This window comes from Hyperolius riggenbachi, chromosome 3 (assembly GCF_040937935.1).
Source record: "Hyperolius riggenbachi isolate aHypRig1 chromosome 3, aHypRig1.pri, whole genome shotgun sequence".
NCBI classification, from domain to species: domain Eukaryota; kingdom Metazoa; phylum Chordata; class Amphibia; order Anura; family Hyperoliidae; genus Hyperolius; species Hyperolius riggenbachi.
Genome location: NC_090648.1, coordinates 487,343,687 through 487,349,437, shown reverse-complemented (window position 1 = coordinate 487,349,437; position 5,751 = coordinate 487,343,687).

The following is a 5,751-nucleotide window of genomic DNA, read 5'->3' as shown; positions in this document are numbered from 1 at the left end:
GTGTGTGTAGTGTGTGTACACAGACAGTGAGTGCACACACGCAGGAGCTAGTAGCCTATGAACAGTGACTGAGTGTCCTAGACTCCTAGTACAGTAAGTAGTAACAGTAAGTACAACTAACTAATTACAATAAGCAATCAGTTATCAGAAGGAAATAGAGTGTGTGTAGTGTGTACACACTACACAGACAGTGAGTGCACACACGCAGGAGCAGCTAGTAGCCTATGAACAGTGACAGTGAGTGTCCTAGTACAGTTACAGTATATAACTACAATACTAATACAATCAGTAGTAAAGGACAGCAGAAATACTGGTATAGATGAGAGAAATAAACAGAGGACAGGAGAGAACAGCTGCCCACACAGGCAGGCAGGCCCTGAGGCCTAAAGCTGTAAGCGTGCAGCAGCTGTCTGAGTCTCTCTCTATGTAACACAAAAGCTACTAACTAAAATACAATGTCTAACTAACTAACAACAATATAGGTGTGTATAGGAGGTGTATGTGAGCAAAAACGCTAGGTAAATGACCACAATAGAGCTCTTGCTAAGCCAAAGCACAAAGGAGCAACTCTCTCTCTGTACAAGTCTCAGGCAAGCACGGAGAAACCTAACATGGCGGCCGCTATTTATAGGGTAGGGGCTGGCCAGGGTCCCCCTCTGTGATTGGCTGCCGTCAGAGGGCCTGGGAGCCCTCTGATTGGCTCTAAGGACATCAATCTGGGCTATGACGCTATTCGAGCTCGGTACCGAGCTCGAATAGCGCCGGTTTGCTCGAGTAGCTCGAATAGTGAATGGGCTATTCGAGTGTACTCGAATAGCCCATTCGAATAGCTACAGCTATTCGGAGCTCGAATACCGAGCTCGAATAGCTGAAAAAGAGCTCGAATATTCGAGCTACTCGAATATTCGAGCTCTGCTGAGCACCACTACCTACGATCCTTTTATGAACCTGTGATCAACACCCCGGATTGCCAGTCTGGACCCACTCTGTACAAGCTTGGGGTGGGACAGTGGGAGGCAGCCAGGGAGGCAGCCAGGGTAATGGTACCTAGCCCTCCTAGGGAAAGAGGCAAGGAAGCGGTACCTGCTTCTAATGGACAGCTGTCTAATTACGGTTTGTCTGATTCTAAACCTGTCACTGTTGTTCCAGATACCTGTGTACCCGATGTGAAAAATGAACGTAACTGTGATGTTAATGTTGTACCAGATGTTGCCAATAGATTTCATGCTGAATCTCCTATTACTAAAAATGATTTATGTTAAAGTGTGATTGCCTCTAACGTAAGAGGTAACAGTCTTGTGTTGCCTGGGTCATATCCGTGCAGGGCAGTGGAAGCAGGCCAGGTGTCAGAGCAGGCAGCTGGGGGCCTAGACCTCCCCTCCTGCTATGACAGCCAGAGTGCTCCACCATTGCCTGCTGTTAACAAACATCTGGTGGAGACAGGCCGCACCTTCCCTGTCTCCCCCTTGCATGTCTTCCCCTTGCAGAAGCAACCAAGTGCAAAACTGCCCAGAGGTTCACCCTCTATCCTTCCTGGAAAAGGGGCAAGCCTCGCCACCCAGGTGAAGGCTAATTCGTTTTTTAAAATGTGCTCTAATGGCCACCTAGGTTGTGCTGACCAAAATGTTGTGCCAAGGTGTAGTCAGTTAGAGCAGGGGTATGCCACGCTGCTTCCAGATTCGCAGGCTGACACCCGAGAGTCAGGAAGTGACCCGGATGTCAGCCAACGACTCTCTCCCTTACAGGAAGCGCTACGCAAACCCAGCCAAGCCTTTAGAGGTAAGCCTGTTGGTGTGCATCGCACCGTCCGCAAAGCGGACACTGGGACACACCGGACCATGAGGCCTTATGCTTCTGGTGAGTTGTCTAAAGGGCAGTCAGATAAGAAGTCGAGAACCCGTTCAGTAGCTAAGCGGCGCGTAGACCGGGTCTGGCAGACCCACTCTGTGCGTCCGACTGGTAGGGGGGAGATGTGACGAACATTACGGAAAGTCGTGCGCGGAATCGCAATGATTTTCGTATGGTCCAGCCATTACTGTCAGTGCTGTGTAACTGTACATAAACATGCCTTTCCTTTCTCTTTCCCCCTCTGAGAGCATTGCAGAGAGTACAGTAACCTTCCCCCACATCCTGTGTCAGGAAAGAATGTCACAAGTGGCCAGCTCCCCTGCCGAGAAGCCATTTGGCTACACAGCTCATCTTTCCCCAAAAGAAAACCAGCTCGAACCAGTAAGATAAGACGATTCCCTCCAAAAGCTCATAGCCTCAAACAGAGAGAGAACGTTAATTTATTAATAATTCAAAATAGGTTTGGCACAGCAAGACAAAAATTACATTTCCTGATATCTAGAAATCAGTTCTATCAGCCACCTAAATTGCAATTTTCTAGCTATCAGGAATCTAGAGAGAAACCACTTTATCCGACCTACGTAGAGCGAATTTGATAGAATAGGCATGTATAGCCTCGTTTGATACAGGGTCGCAAGCTGCTTATGAATATAGTCTCGGATTTGCGATGCGCCAATCTGGGGCGGAATTACACAGATTATTAATAATCGGTACATTTCTTGCTCTGAGTCTGGAGGCGGCAACCTGGCTGACAGGAGGTAACCCTGCCTTAAACACACCTACTTTCCAGGTAGTGACAGCCCCAAACTCAGGTCAGTCAAAAGTGTGTGCGAGGAACTCCTCCCCCAGTTCTCCAAATTTCATCGACCAACTTTTAAACGGGACTATTTTTCTTCATTCTTCAAATGGACTGCTCAGCTAACTAAGTAAGAACTTTCTGATTTTATTCCTTTTTATTTTTAAGCTCTGTGTTTATATGTTAATAGGTGTATATAACTGTATGTAATGCATTTTTGTTATTAAACGTTTTAAAAATCGTTTAGCGGTTATGAACTGTTGCTGAACATACACAATCGTACCTATTCTCCTAAAATCGCTACCCTGTGTTTAATAGAAGTGTACACTTATAACCCGTATGCGAGAACCCGGCCCAGATATAACGATCTGACCCAGATTCTTGCATACTGCTAAGGGTTAATAGAGCGTTCTCGAAGTCCTAGTAAAACTACAGTAGCGGGCTGTGTAACTCGCTTGGTGGCAGATCTTTGAATTGTATGTGTGTGGTGAATCCGTTAGTGGCAGAACGCTCCCTTCGCGAGTCAGTTCATCAAATTGCGAACGCGGGTTACCCTTCGTGATGAACAAATGACCGTGTGAGAGGATTTCTGACGCTGATCGATTTACCCCATCCACAGACCGGCTTTGCGGTCTGTGACAGACAGTTTAAAAGTTCACTATCCTGCTCTGTAAAATCATTTAGAATGCTGAGTAGTATGTAAACTGCAAATATTAGAGAATGATGCAATGTCATAAAAAAAGATATAATTGAAAACAAAAATATGAGAATATTTTCTTTACTACTAATGTTCTATGAATTAGTCGTACTATACAACCAATTTATTATATCATATTATTTATTTATTTATTTTTTGCTTCAGTGTCTCTTTAAAACTGGAATGCTGCCTGACTAATACACAAGGTTTTAAATCAGGATGATACCATTTATTGGCTAACTAAAAATGAATAAGAATAAGCAAGCTTTCGGCCTTGCAGCCTTCGTCGGGCTTACATCCTGTTAGTTTGCAGGCTGGTGGTACAGACAGCTTTGTACATGCAACATCAAAAGGGAAAACAGATTTTTTTTCAAGCATAAATACATGTCATTGAGACAGGGGTGTATCTGGGTAATATAGAGCCTATGGCAAACACTGAAATTGTGCCCCCCCATCCCCTCTGAAAGCAACATCCTTTCGCTTCTCTCATGTACATGTGTTATGAATGACCAGGGCCGGATTTACCATAAGGCACTGTAGGCATGTGCCTACAGGCGCCTGATGATGGTAAGGCGGCTTACTCCACTCCCCAAGTGGCTTCCTTCCTATCTTGCCTATGCAAAGTCCTGAGCGGAGTGTAAATGAGAGGTTGCTCACCTGGGTCTCAGCATTCCACTGATTAGATCTCCCTTCAGTCAGGGGCACCTCTAGCTACCTAGTACTTGGGGCACCTTTAGCTACTTAATACTGAGGATAATGCTGGCTATCTAATACTAAGGGGCACCTGTAGCTACCTATGATGGGCAAGTGACCTAAGGAGGAAGTGACACTTGTGGTGCAGTTCGGCAGAGGTTTGTAGGTTAATGAGGGAGGGGGGGGGGGGCAAAGTCAAGGGTGCCCGGACATCTGTGCCTATAGGCTCCTATGATGTAAATCCAGGCCTGTGAATGACTGTGTTTTTTTGCTCAAGGTATTGCTGAAGTTACTTTCTGGGAAATGTCTTCTTACTCCCTCTTTGTCCTCTGTTCTAACACTAAGATAAGTGCTCCCTACATAGTTAAGTAGCCATGTTCCCCAGATAACAGTAAGAATCTGATTGGAGGTCTGAGTGATGGGGAGGCATGAGGGGCAGGCATGGCGCCCATGGTGCTGTGGCGCCCATGGCATGAGCCCTGCCTGCACCCCTCTAGATACGCCTCTGCATTGAGATGCCTTAAGTAAAACAGAACTTCTTAATGGGGTGAGAGGTTGTTAACTGAGATAAGGATCCTTGTTTACTCCCTGCTCACAGACCTGGGATTAGGATTGACCCAGAGGTATCGTAAATTCCGAGTTCACAAGTTTCTTCAGGTCTTTCTTTAGTTCCAGGAAAGTGCGGTACATTGCGGTATCTTCAATGCACTGCTGTCTAATACACGATTGCCATAAGTTTTCAGTTACAGTAAGACATTGTTTCCTCAATCATTACCCTTATTATGGAAGACTGTGGCTATTATTCAATTCACATTTTTCTCCTAAGCTTTCACACCTTCCAAATGCAATGCCTTTTAAGCCACCAGCAAGCAAGGCAATACTCAGGATAATTTTAACAGTTCTTGTTCACCTTCTTTTTGGTACTTTTTCAGTTGCAGAGTGCTGAATTTTTTTATTTTTTTTAAAGAAGTTGAAAAATTATCTCCTAGAACAAAACATAGGAGAAAAAGTGAATTAAGGCCTGTATCTGTCATGTATGTAAGATTTCTTGTAATGTCCAGTTTTTCCTTGAAAACTGTTTAAAACAAATATTGAAACAAGTGGCCATAGACTATGATCACCCCAGTACTACAAGGATATGACCCACTGCTACTCCTGACTGATGTAAGCCAACTTTAACCCCAAACCTAGCCACTTATCTTTCCCATGCCCTATGCTGAGCACTAGCCTTAAAGGGAGCCTGAAGTGGATCCAAGTGTATGTATTCATTACTGTGTCCTGAACACAAGAGCAACTGCCAGGACTCTGCATAGAAGATGGTAGAAGATGGCATACAGAGCAGACAGCATGACTTATCAGAGGGTGAGGGGTGAGGAGGGAGTAAGCAGATAGGAGAACACACAGCATGACTCATTAGAAGGGAGGGGTGAGGAAGGAGTTAGTAGAGTGGAGAACAGGCAGCATGACTCATCAGAAGGGAGGGGTGAGAAAGGGAGTTAGCAGAGCAGACAGCATGACTCATCAGAAGGGAAAGGTAAGAAGGGAATTAGCAGAGAGGAGATAGCACCTGTCATCAAAAGGGTGGAGTGAGTAGGGAGTTATCAGAGAGGAGAACAGACAGCATAACACACAATGGAGGGGCAAGGAGGGAAGTTAGTGGACAAAATTGTCAAATGTTTATTTCACAGTTTAGCAAAAAACAGTAGATTCCCTTACA